Source organism: Callorhinus ursinus, unplaced genomic scaffold (genome assembly GCF_003265705.2).
Source record: "Callorhinus ursinus isolate GAN/ISIS: 27379988/994484 unplaced genomic scaffold, GSC_fseal_2.0 scaffold12, whole genome shotgun sequence".
NCBI classification, from domain to species: Eukaryota; Metazoa; Chordata; class Mammalia; order Carnivora; family Otariidae; genus Callorhinus; species Callorhinus ursinus.
In genome coordinates, this window is record NW_027397074.1 from 58,190,879 (window position 1) to 58,205,502 (window position 14,624).

A 14,624-nucleotide genomic window follows, 5' to 3' on the forward strand; every position below is an offset into this window, starting at 1 on the left:
CCAAAAAAAAAAAAGAAAGAAAGAAACAAGGTATAACTGAATTTGAGTTTTATAAAAATTGTTTTGCTGGCAGGCTATAAGAAGGCTCCATAAGGGAGGGAGGCACAAATTACGGGAAAGCCTCTCAGGAAAGAAATCCTGAGAATCCATAGAGAATTCACATACAACTGACAAGTATCCACCACCCTATCCCCAAGAGTTTGGCGCTCAACTATAGAACTTATTAAATAAGTGACCATATGAATGCACGTCTACTAGAGTTAGCTTTGAGGTCACTTTTAAACATGGCATATGTAATTTCTTTGTTTTGTTTTTTTTTTAAGATTTTATTTATTTGACAAAGAGAGACACAGCGAGAGAGGGAACACAAGCAGGGGGAATGGAAGAGGGAGAAGCAGGCTTCCCGCCGAGCAGAGAGCCCAATGTGGGGCTCGATCCCAGGACCCTGGGATCATGACCTGAGCTGAAGGCAGACGCTTAACGACTGAGCCACCCAGGCTCCCCTGCATATGTAATTTCAGTGAAACATGGAAGAACTTAGATTTCAATGGGCTGATGAGCAGAAATTCTGTGATATATCCTAACCACCTGCTTTTCAGAAAGATTTTGGTTATATTTACTTGCACAGGGGTTCATGGCAAAATTGAAAATCAAATCTAAATTAGTAAGCTATGTTGCAGATTTTACTACATAGTAGTATATATACGGTTTTTATAATTATAAATATTACTAAGTATTCAATGAGAATTATATAACATTCAGTTTTATTTTCAAACTGTTTTCTCTCTCATATTTAACTAAAAAATCCAACTTCTTAGTAGTCTTAATTTCATATTTTGTAAAAATTTAGAGCTAAATGCTATTTGCCCTGAAGAGTTTTAATAAGACATGATTTTTAAAGATTTCCTGAAAATACTGTTGTAATTTAGAAATTTATAGCTCAACAATAAATGGATCTTTAACCAACTTTGTGATAAGTCACCATATCTCTAAGGGCCAGCATCCTCAAAATGAGGAATGTAGTAAGAATTGGGGTTCCCTGCCTAATATCCATTCCTCCATCTCCCCCACAACCACCTTCAGTTTGTTTATTCATATGTTTCATAAGAAATTCACATACTTCAGGGAAAGCTGACTTCATCACTGGATCTAGAGGTGAGGTAGGAAGTTCAGGCATGCACTGATCTGCACAAACCCATCCACTCACTGGCCATTGGTACTAGAGGGTATATGACCTAATTTCTGTCTGTGAGGCTAAAAGAAGTATTTAGAGGTGTTCTGTGACAGTTTTCTCTTCAGGGGAACAATTGAAGATAATGTCTCTTCCTCTAGATGATAGCTCCTAGAACGACGATAGTCAATTCCCTACCATTTCCTCCACCTAGTTGAGGATGAGGCTGACATCTCGAGAAATACAGGGCTGTGAGAATCATAGGGAACCAAACCACAACCCAGATAAGCTATCCTAGAGTCTGACTTATCTGTGAACATTTTGGTTCCATGAGCCAATAAATCCTCTACATTTTGAAATGGGTTTTCTGCAACTTACAACTAAGGCATCACCAGGGATAAAAGTGGGTAATATAGAAAATGACTATAAAGACACTACAAAGAAGCAGCTAATACAGAGATAAAGAGAAGGGACTTTGAAACCACACTGCCTGCCAGACTCCCAGCTCTGTATTCCCCAGTTGTGTGACCTTAGAGAATCATGTAGACTTGCTGTGCCTCATTTCCATCATCTGTAAAATGGGGATAATAATGCTTGTTTCACAATGTTACAAGTTAATAACAATGAATTAACAAAAAATGAGTTAATACATGTAAAATACTTAGAACAGTATCTAATACACTGTCAATGCCTCAATAGAAGGTAGCCTTTATTAAAGTCTTTCTGGTCCTGAAGAACCTGCAAATTTCAGTGTAAATTTCACAACCAGATTAACTCTTAAAATCAAGTATGGACTGCTAGTACATCCAGGACAGAACCTAGAACTTCTGAACCATTCAGTCATTCAGCAAATAATTAAGTCTCTCTATTATGAAAGATACTGGATGTATAGATACATTCATTTAACAACTGCAGTAAGCTGGATATTGTTCTAAACTCGTAGGTTACAGTAGTAAGCAAAACAGAGTCTCTCCCCTCATGGCATTTCCATTGGAGTGGCCATCTGAGCTCCATAACTAAGTTATGCTCACTCCCCTTAACTTATTCACAGCCTGCAAGTAGTTGGAGTCCCATACAGGAAAATTTTAAGACTGCAAGACACTGATAAGTGCTATCATATAGCAAAATATATGGTATGGTGGGGGGCAAGAAAACAAATGAGGATTAGAGAGAAAGGTGTGCTTCCAGAATAAAATGGAATTTTCCAGAGATATTGGTATTAGGCAGAGGGGAATAAAGGGCTCTTAATGAAGACAAAAGGGACTGTACCATGTAGAGGAAAAGAGATGTGATACAGCTCAACACACTGTATTCATCAAATACAAGGTGCCTCAGTATGGACCTGCAGATAGGCAAAGTCAGACCCTGGAGGGCTGTGTAATCAATGCTAACAAGTTTAGATCTGACATGATAGGAACTCTGGAAGAGATTTGTCAAACTAGGTGGATGAGGAAAAGTGAGAGCATTGGGTGCTTCCTGACAGACAAGAGTGGATAAAGGAATAAAAGAAGTGTTAAAGAGGATGAAATGTATTCCAAGGAAACTTTACCTTACTAATTTTCTTTGAACTGATCCAGATCAGTTAGGAATACCTCAGTCATTTCTTAGAGGGTTTTGAAAATAATAGAGTAAAACATTGAACTTCGTAACACCAAAATCTGTTGATTCACTTTGATCCTGAAAACATGATGCTTTATTAAAGTCAACTAACATGTTTATGTTAATTTTTAAAAGATCAAACAATACCTATGTTGTTATAGCAAATAATGCTTAGATCCTAAGAAATTTCATTAGCTTCATATCCAGAAGTTTTGGCTGGAACTAATATCAAGTCATGAAATCATGTCATCTCAGAATCAGAAGATGTTAAAGGTCATCTAGTCCAACATCCACACCAATGCAGGAGGCCATCCTCTCTATGAGATCCAGCTTCTTTTAAAAAGCCTTTTTATTTATTCATCTAATGAACATTTGTAGAGTACCAACAACATGCAAGGCTCTGTATCAGGTATTAGACATATGGGAGTTAAACAAATATAGTCTCTTTCTTCATGAAACTTACTTTTAAAAAAAATTATTAATAGGGTAGCAATTACCAATTTGGACTGCTGTTTCTCTTTCCATCACCACCATCCCCCCTCCTCTCAATACCAAAAAATGCAAACCATTCTACTTGTCAAATATTTCAAAATATGTCCTGGCACATTTTCCACTACCCTTGGGAGTAGCATGAACTCTATTCATAGCATAGTCTACTCCTCAATCTTGAGGCATTCCCCAATGTTCACGCCTATCTCTCTCTGATTCTTCGTCTTATGGCTTACAAAAACCCACCGCACCTACCAGAAGCAAGAATATGACTAAAGGTTCCCTATTCATAAATTCAAAGACCTAATTATTTTAATGATATTAGCTTACACTTACATATACCTCCTTCCATAGTGACCCCCATTAAAATCAAGGTCATTCTTGCTGTACATCTCTCACTATTCATGCAAGGTCAGGTCCCACAGATGAAAGTTTCACCAATCTCTGTCTCGCTTACTCCTAGCTTATTTCCTTCCCCTACTACTAGAGTTGTTGAGGTTCTAACATGTTTTAACATATACCTGAGCTTTTCTGAATTATTAGAATCAAGGACAATGGCTTGTGACTCTCTTAAAGACTTTAAAGATTGTTGTAGTATTTACTTTTAATTCTGACCCACATTATTCTTTTTTTTCATGTAAACTCCACCTCTCATGTGGGCTTGAACTCACAACCCTGAGATTAAGAGTCACATGCTCTACCAACTGAGCAGCCAGGTGCCCCACCTGTATTATTCCCACTTTCTCCTATAACTAATAGTTTTACAACAAGATTCTAGTTTACTTTTAATAAATATGGACTTCTATTTTATAGACACATACAATAATTTATAGAGAAAATAAATATCCAAACTATGTATATAAACAAATGCAGGTTTGTGTAATCACAAACAGTGCTACAATACTTTTTAGATGCCTATGACTGATTTTTGTTTTGGATATATCTAAGTCTGAACTGTCCAATATGAAAGCCATTAGTCATACCTGGCTATACTAAAGATTTAATTCCTCAGTCACAATAGCTATATCGTAAGTGCTCAGTAGCCACTAGCCACATGTGGCTAGAGTACTGCGTACCACAGACACAGAATGTCTCCATCACCACAAAGTTCTGTTGAACAACACTTATCTAGATGGTATAACAATGGTGAAATACATCTATCAGAGAGAATGATATGCTGAAGACTCGACTAAAGTCCTTTAGGTTGTTAAGTCTGGCCTTCTTTGTCTCATGAGTAAAATAGAATAGGTAAATGCTTCATTTTCTTGTTCTTTCTCCTCCTTTATCATACAACAAATATTTATTATTGACAAAGTTAAAATTCAAAGAAGTAAAAGAAAGAGAAGTAAATCATAAATCACCCTAAATTAGATATGCTACCATGATGGAGAAATTCATTTCTAAATAGAGTAGTGATTGATTCTTCCAATTTTCTGTTTAAGGTAGCGTTTCCCTTGATTCTTTTAATGGGTAATACATTGATCTGCTATGAGACTCACAAAAATCTACAGCAATTATACATATTCATCAAGTAGTCATAATGTCTTTGAATTTGAAAAAAATGAGTTACCAAAACACAGGTGCTCCACCCAGAGGGACAAATGTAACACTTTAATGAAGAGCAGCTAATTTCAACTATTAGGAAACCCAGGGAATCCCATTCTTTTATAAAAATATTTTCACACTCCCTTTGAAGAGCAGAGTGGGAAAATGTTGAGGAAATGAGGCCTTCCTGTTTCTTCCACATGTGGATAATAATCCAGCTGCATCTCCAAAATAAGTATGGCTGGAAAGTTCTTTCAAAGATCTCCTTGTAGCTGAGTATCAAAGGGGAAATTTACTTGTTCTGAAACTATTGTTCTTGTGGTTCATGATGGAATTATAAGGGATCTCCTGTTTTTGTCTCTAAATACAATAAATAAAGTTCAGTAATTTGAAGCTACTGGATTTCCCTGCAGACTTTTTTTCTTTGTTTTTTCTTTTTTATATGATGGCTATATAATAAGCAAGAAATGTTTTGATGAGAGTAGTTCATCTCAAGCTAGGAGTAGTTCCCTTCATTTATGTGAGGCTAAGGACCACTGTAAAATCTTTGTTCTACTTGATAGTCAGATTTTTTGGGTGTTTTTTTGGTCATTTTGGTGTTATGTTTTACCAAGTACTCCTTAGAGTACTCTTCTATTCACATCTAAGAAACAGTATGTCACAATAATAATGGTCATGCTTTCCTTTGCTGGGCAAAATATATTTTACAGATGTTACTCTTTTATAACAAATATAGATCTAAAGGAGCTTTAGACAATCAGTTCAGTCTATTCTGTTTCTAAAGAGGGCTGATGAGGCCTGAGCTGGTGGTACCACCAAGTCACATTTTCTGGTAGCAAGAAGCGGTAGAGTAGTTGAGAAATAACAAAGAGAGCAAGAAAGCAGTTCTGGGCTCCAGCTTCAGCATTGTGACCACAGTGCTTCCTCTCTTGTATGGGTCACTTCCTTAGAAAAGGAAACTTTTACCTCATCGTTAAATTTAAGAGTTCAAAACCATTGAAACATTTCGAATATAATGTTAAAGAATACAAAAAAGGGTAATGGTGGAAAAGCAATCAGGGAAAAATTACAATCAATACATACTAATTAAAAAGATGAAACCTTCCAAATGAAAATAAATTCATTTAGCAAAGGAATTCTTTGATGTAGAATAAAGAATTTTAAAACATGGAAATGCATATTTAATATGAGGTATTAAAATGTAACTCATCTTTAAATAGAAAATTAAAAACAAACAAAAAATTATACTGTTACAAGAGTATAAAATAGGGTGAGGGCCCTGAGTATGGAGAGTGATATGGGTCAGAATCAGAAAAATGTACTGTGATTTCCAAGCTGGTAATTTGAAAGGAAGTTTGGCATCAGAGGTGAAAGGGAAGGCAGTATAAATATTTTTCCACAAACACTCCTAGATGAGGAATTTATATAACTAAGGCCTGATACATAACAAGTTTTTGATAAGAGTCTAAAAAGATGTGACTAATTTCTGTGCAATTCTTTTGTGCTGTACTTCTTTTCATGAAAGTAAAGCAGTGTTGTCTTCAAGTTTTAATATTTGAAGTTTCCCACAGGGAATATCAAATATTCAGGCCCACAGGGAATATCAAAATATGGAATATTCTTCCACTTCCCTTGATCTGAGCTGAGATCAAGAGTCAATCAACTAAATCACCCAGGCACCCCAATTTTACTTTATTTTAAATTTAAGTAGCGGGAGCCTAGGTGGCTCAGATGGTTAAGCGTCTGCCTTCGGCTCAGGTCATGATCCCAGGGTCCTGGGATCGAGTCCCGCATTGGGCTCCCTGCTCCTTGGGAGCCTGTTTCTCCCTCTGCTTCTCTCTCTCTCTCTCTCTCTCTCTGTCTCTCATGAATAAATAAATAAAATCTTTAAAAATAAATAAATAAATTTAAGTAGCTACATGTAGCAGGACTACCATTTTGGACAACACACCTATACACAGACACAAATAAACAGCATACTTAAGTCATATATTTAAGACAAACTTCTTTTCATCACTTTGTTTTACTCTAAAAATAAACTTTAAAGGGGTGAGTTAAAGTACCTTGCATCATCCTTAAATTATAGCATACTACCACACCACTACCACAGCATAGATAGATAGATAGATAGATAGATAGATAGATAGATAGATAGATAGACAGATAGATAGATATAAGTACTTAAATCAACTAACTCTAAACTTTGGCATAGTTACATTTCCTAAATCAAGAATTCCCTTTCTGGTAATGGCTGAGGAACTCTTATCGGACAATCTTCCTGCAGATTAACAATTATACCCTCTGGACAAAATATAAAAAAAAAAAATTACCTAAAAATACTAGAGAACAAGCCAAAGCAGGGAGGATCTGGATACGGGAAAGAATTCACACAAAGAAGGGATCAGCACTGAGTGAGCTCCCATTTCTTAGAGACTTTTGTCCCGGGACAGGGCCCAATTTGGCTCAGTGCTGGGTATTTAGAACTCTGATAGAATCCAACTGTCTTTCTGGTGTAAAGAATGAGAGAACAGGGTGCAGGTGACCACAGCAGCTGGAAAGTGAGTGGTAAATCCCAAAATGAAAAGAGCAAGAGAGGAACTGCTCCAAACGCTGTGCATAAACTCTACCCAAATTTCTGGTGAACCCTGCATTATACATACTCAGGGCAAACTGTAAGCGCCCAGTTAGGACTAAAAAGAACAAAATAGGTATTTTAGCTGTTATCCATTACAGGAGAGACAGAGCTAGGAGTGTGAATTTAGCCAAGTTTATTGCCAGCTAAAACCAAAAGTGAACATTCTTCTGAGGAATATAAGAGAATCCCAGCATCTCTAAAACATATCATTCATAAAGTCCAGCATGTAATCAAAAACTCCTAGATTATAAGAAACATAAAAGCATGACCCATATGTAGAAAAAAGGCAACCAATGGAAAAAAACCCTGAGATGACCCAGATTTTAGAGTTAGCAGACAAGTATTTTAAAGCAGATATTATAACTATGCTCAATAACAGAAAATATGCTCATGATGAATGAAGAAATGTAATAAATCTCAGCAGAGGAATAGAAACTATGGAAAAATACCAAATGGAGATTCTAGAAGTAAAAACTACGTACGTAAAATAAAACTTCAATAGATCAGTTTATGAGCAAATTAAAGATGACAAATGAACTTCAATATTTATTTAATATTTTTAAACTACAGATGTCAGTGAATTTAATATAAAATAATAGAAAAAAAGAAGAAGAGAAAAAAATTTTGAAAATTTAACAGAGCCTTGAAAATCTATGGGAGAATAGAAAAAGATTTCTTTGATATGTATGCCTGTATATATATGTACATATATTATACATATATTTGTAATCCCAGAAGGGAGAGGAGAGAGATAATGGGGCAGAAAAACAATATTTAAAGAAATAAGTACTGAAAATCTCCCAAATTTTGTCAAATATATAATTTTTTTGGCTTTTTAAGTTTTTATTTTCATTCCAATTAATTAACATACAGCATTATATTAATTTCAGGCATACAATATAGTAATTCAACAACCACACATCACCCGGTGCCCATCATAAGTGCACTTCTTAATATCCATCACCTATTTCACCCAGCCCTCCACCCACCTCCCTTCTAGTAACCATCAATTTGTTCTCTATAGTTAAGAGTCTGTTTCTCAATTTGTCTCTTTCTCTCTCTCTTTTTCCCTTTGCTTGTTTGCTTTGTTTCTTAAATTGCACATATGAGTGAAGTCATATGGCATTGTCTTTCTCTGATTGATTTATTTTGCTTAGCATTATACTCTAGCTCCATCCATGTCATTGCAAATGATAAAATTTCAATCTTTTTATGGCTGAATAATATTCCATTGTGCATATATCACATTTTCTTTATCCATTCGTCAATTGATGGACACTTGGACTGTTTCCATATCTTGGTTATTGTAAATAATGCTGCTATAAACATAGGAGTGCATATATCCCTTCGAATCAGTGTTTTTCTGTTCTTTGGATAAATACCCAGTAGTATGATTGCTGAATCACAGGGTAGTTGTATTTTTAACTTCAAGATATAAATTTAAAGATTCCAGAAACTTAGCAAATATCAAGCAGAATATATACACCCACAAAAAAAATGACAAAAACTAATAAAATATAGTAAGACAGATTTCATAGTATCACATTATACCACATACCATCACACACATCACATACGCATCCATGTCATTTGGTGATTGTCACACACTGTGTATGTATTGTCATATACGTTGTATTGTACTTGGTCTGCTTTCCAAACTAAACTGTGTTTCCTAAGGAAAGGAATTTTATTTGTCTCTATTCTAGTTTCTGGAACACAGTACAGGATAAATATGCATAAAGTAATGAATAAATATGCATAAAGTGATGAATAAATAAAGTGTCTTGACTTAAATCACAAAGAAAGTTAGTGGTACAGCCAGAATTTAATCAAGTCTTTAGTATTTCCCCTCAGCCTCCCACCATTACCCTGGGGTTCATCTTCTCTCCTTTACCTAGTCAGGGACACCAAACTTCTGCTTAGAAATTTAGGGATTTGTTTGCTATGTCAAGTGAAAGTTAAACAGGTTTTATGAAACTAATCTCCATGTTAAGCCATTGAAAGCACCTTAATAAAAACAGGGATTTAGATATAAATAAGCTATATACAAACTTGACCTCCTAAGTGGCGAAAGATTAAGGTTGGACTTAATACTTCCATTGGTACATTATGCAAGCAATTCCCAAAATTTGAATCATGTTCATAATGTGAAAGAGGAGAAGTTCCTACCCTTTTCCTACTAGAAAGCTATCCTCAGAATGTAGTTCCTCAAAAACTAAAGGACGTGTGTAGGTATTTCTATGTGCTCAGACAGGATTAATACTAACAAGTTAATATAATAATAAAAATAACTAACATTTAATGTGTATTCTGTAAGTGTGGGCATTTTGCTGTATTTTACATGAATTGCTTTATATTAGCCTCTTAGCAGCTATCTAAGGTAAATACTATTATTGTTCCCATTCATAAGCTTTGAAAGAGTAAGTCAAATGTCTAAGGTTATGTAGTCAGTAAGAAGATGAGCCAGGAATGGCAACCACTATCTGGTCTCCAAGCCAGGTCCCTTACCACTAAGCTACACACCTCCCTTTTTCTGAAGTCAGCTTTCACAAGGCCACCTTCAGGCCAGGACAAAGTAGTCTGTCCTTCTGGTACATCAAGACATTCCTCAAGCCTCACAAAGTGTTAAAGAAAATACCCACCCCGCCAAAAAAAAAAGAGTACTTTCAGGAAATAATAAGAAAACAGGGAGACACAAATTTGACATACTTAAAATAGGAATCATGCAGACATTGCTTTCATTGTAGACAACTGTTTCAGGCAAGATGATTTTGTGAGACAAAATTCTTGGGACTTTAGACTGTATACATATTGTAGTTAAGCTGATCTCTTGATTTTAATTTATGAATATATTTTATTTAGAAACACAGTTGTTTTCATAATACAGCAATAACAAAATTATCACTCTGAATAAACAGGAATATATGTTTATATTGTACAGTAACTTGTTCCAAGGAGTTATTAAAACTGTAAACCAGGCTTTACAGAAGGCAGAGGAAAGTATGTTACTATCTCATCCTGCAGTGCAGATGAAGATATCAAAATGGGCAATTGCCTGTAAACTGTAATTGGAGGAAACTAAATAAGGCATCAAGATACCATGCCAAAACTTTAAAAGAAAACATTTTTGTTTTTGATATATTTTTAAGAATGTCAGAATAAAAAGACAATTAAAATCAATGGTTGGTTTTTATATGTTTCTTTCCATTTTCCAGAGTTTGTTTGCCTTTCTCATTTGCCATGTCAGGGGGTTGTGGATTAGAACATTTTCCTTCCTAAATTTACAGCAATAATGAAATGTTAAACTTCAGAAGTAAAATGACAGTATGTATAAAATGGAGTTCCAAAAGTGGATTACTGAAAATATGAGTTTAGTTAGATTATTGTTGGTACAACACTTTTCTTTTGTTACATATGTACTGGGGAGAGAGTGGGGGGTCCAAGTTAAAAAGGAGCTTCTGAAGAAAGATAACGTGGACTGAGACACTTTTTTATCCTCTTTCCTTCTCTAGATTTTATCAACAGTAAAGAAATGAAGAACAACAAAAGAGAACCAGAGATGAATCATGAGTGAAAAAAAAGAGAGTTTTCAGTGACTTTTCAGGAGATAAAAAGTAGAATGATATGGGATAACTAACTACTGAAGGTGGCCAGAAAAAAAAGTCATAGACCAGAATATGTCAATTTTCAACTTTAGAGTCAATTTATATATACATCAGAATGTGTTAACTGTGAGTACAGAACACTATGCAAATGCTTTTCAACTTGACATGTATAAATGGAAGTATAAATGATGTAATTTGGGAGATGGAAACAAGGAAATAAGGAAGAGAGTTTAAATGCAGACCAGGAGCACTGATGTCCTTTCATGAAGTAAGGAGTGTGGAGATACTGTTTGTAATCAGGAGAACCACAAATAACAATAACCAATAGAAGTCCTAAAACCATGCCGTAACCAACTGGAAGGTGGTGACGGTGGTGGTGCCAAGGGTGTGGAGGAGATAACTGATCTAAATCTGCATCTAACAGAAAGTCAATAAACAATGTCTATGGAAAATTAAGAAAGAGTCTCATAGTATACATAACATAGCGATATATAAAGTTAACTAGCAAAAAAGTTTAAGATGGAAACACTTAAAAGAGAAAACTGTTGCCTCTGGGGTACAGAATTACATGTGGGAAAAGATGAGGTGTGGCCAATGGCTTTTAATTATAAACTCATCTATATGTTTTTTTTAACATGGGCATGTATCATGTTTATAAGAATTTAAAATGTATGTAAGAAAAAATAAAAGGTTTTGAAAATCTCCGTATGTTCAGCATATTAATTTAAGCCTCATAAGCAAGGTGGGCACATAAGGCAAATGCATCAAAAATTCAGAATCTTCCAATGCTGCAGTAGAAAACATAAAAGCTCCTGTTTAGTACTATTATGACATAGTGATGTCTGTTTCTGTTCTGGCTAATAAAGCCTGGCAGTTTGTCAACTGTTACCCTGTTAAAAAGTGCTGGAGTGGAAGAATGAATTAATTGTGTTTTTCATAAAAGACTCTCTGACAAAACCAGAGAGAGGCTCCCCTGGCAACTCTAGTGCACAGTATTTCCCTTCTTTGGGCAATATAGATGTTGGCAGTAGGCTACCACATGGCCTCTAAAATCCTTCACTTCACTCCTCTGGACCAAACCTCTGGAGTGTAGGAATGGTCTGGATAATTCTATGATTCTGTGATTACTAGTATTCTTGGAAAATCTTTAGAACTATAGCAGAAAAGGGGCTTGATTTTCCAGAACATGGTAGCTTCATGATATAGTATCAACTAATTCGAGAGAACATAGTTTTTATAGGTCCAAAAAGTTAGAAAAGTTCCAATGATTCATGGAATTAATTGGTCAATTATTGTCAATTTGAATTAATAAGGAAAACGCGCGCGCACACACACACACACACACACACACACACACACACACCCCAGAACAAATCTCTGCATTGTTTAGTTTTGTCCCAAAAGGAAATAATGACTAAGGCAACAGAATTGTCAACAGTCTGTTGGGTTCCTGGGTAGCACTCTGAGCCCGAGTTCATTTTATCCTATATTAGGAAGGTATTAATTACTACTGTAGAACAGAATATAAATGTTTTCAAGTAAATATATAAATGATATCATTTAGAGGGTACGTTTCTCCTAAATGTGGCCCTCTGAGTCCCAAAGCATTGATCCCTTGTGAATGGCTGCTGCTTGCTTGCATGTGACACATAAAAATGAGGCCCATGCAACTGAGTTAATATGGTAACTACTGGCTATAGATTAATTTATGAGCTAACACAACCATATAAACACAAGCTAGCAACAGAGGTATAAGTCTCTACCCATTCAATTCCTAATTCATCTTTCCATAGGAGTAATTTAGGATAATCCTCAGTCTTCCCTTGTTTCTCTAGTGAACATCCTCTTGGTAAAGATGATTTCCAGAAAGCCTGCGTCATACTCTAGTACTGCCAAGAGCCTCTAGATAGATTCCATCTTCTTCCAAAGGAGCCTGGCCTGCCGTATTCCTGTTGGACTCCTTCTTGGAAGTTTTTACCAATGCTAAGCTTTTAAAAGCTAATAGTAAATTAGTAATAATTTATATTTGCCTGTTATTTTTTAGTGTGTTTCATTTGGTGTTCATGCCAAATCCAAGGCACAACTTCCATAGACACTTGCACACAAGCTTTACAGAGACTCCCATCACCACATCTCATTCTTCAATTCCGCCTTCCTACTTGTCCCTAGCTAATCAATCCTTCCACTTGAAGCAGACATATCTACTCCCACTTGCTTAAGAACATGACTTCAGCAACTTTTACCCTTGTCTCCTGCATCAGTGTCTCCCGACCCAACCATTAGCATACATATGGGCTATTATTTTTCTCATTTAAAAAAACCTTGTTTGGCTCAGTCATTTAAGCTTCCAACTCTTGGTCTGGGTTCCGGTAGTGATCTCACGGTCACAGGATCAGGTCCTGCGATGGGCTCTGTGCTCACGCAGGGTCTCCTTCAGATTCTCTCTCCCACTCCCTCCTGCTCACTCTCTTTCTCAAATAAATAAATAAAATCTTTTTTAAAAAAACTTGTTTTTGATCTCTCTTCTTTCTTTAGCTGACACTCCACTTATTTCACTCTTTATATTTTCTCAAGAGAGTTGCCTAACCTTCCAATCTCTAATTCCTCTCCTCCAGCTCTCCCTTAAATCCACTCCAACAGGTTGTCATCAGGCCTTCAAAACATGGAGGACACCATTGAGTTCCACCTTGTCAGTGCAACAGTCAATTCTCAATTCTCATCTTACTGGAAATTTCAGTAGTTTTGTCATAGTCCATCACTCTATTTTCTTTGATACCCTTTCTTTGTTTGAGTTTCAGGGCACCCCAGGCTCCTGGCTTTACTCCTACCTCATTAGATGGTCCTTGTCAGTCTCCTTTGCATTTTTTCTTCCACTCTCAGACCTATCAACATTGGAGCACCCCAGGGTTGAATCCTTCTTCCTCTTCTCTCCTCTAACTTTGTTCTATCCCTGGTGATTTCATATGGATTTCACCCTGGATTTAAATATTATTCACATGGCAAATCACTCTCAAATTCATCTCATAGCACAGACTTCTCACCTGAATGCCTATTCATATATCAAAGTCCATAACTCCCCCCTTTTACAATTAGATGGTGCCATATGACTAGGTTTGGTGAATGGGTTGTACGAGAAAATGAGCGGTGTCACTTCTGGGCAGATACACTAAGAGCCAAGACAACTCTCCAGTTCTTCTCTTCCTCTGTTTCATGATCCTGGAAGCCATATGTCTCTAAATGCAGTTACAATAAGGAAGTCTTTCCATCAGCTTTGGTCCCTTTGTCTGTGTATGTAAAGCATGTTTTATGTATAACATGAGTGAGAAGTAAACTTTTGATATGTTAAGCCACTGACGTTTTGAGATTTAGTTTCAATTATAGCATAATTTAGATTATCCTATCTTAGATGTCACATACACATCTCACTCTTAACATTACCAAAATAAATTTCTGATGTTCCTCCTCAAAATTTACTCTACCTGCAGGTTCCCTATGTGATTTGATGTCAACTCCATCCTTCCAGTTGCTCAGGTCAAATTATTTGAGCAACCCTGACTACTCACTTCTCACATCCCATATC

At 36.0% G+C, this 14,624-nt stretch overlaps 1 long non-coding RNA gene across 1 annotated transcript in view; it reads left to right on the forward strand.

Annotated features, from left to right (window-relative positions):
• Positions 1-11,453, forward strand: part of LOC141373811 (uncharacterized) — a 53,620-nt gene extending 42,167 nt beyond the window's left edge. Inside the window, exon 6 of the long non-coding RNA XR_012380132.1 lies at positions 10,952-11,453. This is a non-coding gene — a long non-coding RNA (uncharacterized lncRNA). The remainder of the gene's footprint in view (positions 1-10,951) is intronic.
• The last annotated feature ends 3,171 nt before the right edge of the window (positions 11,454-14,624 follow it).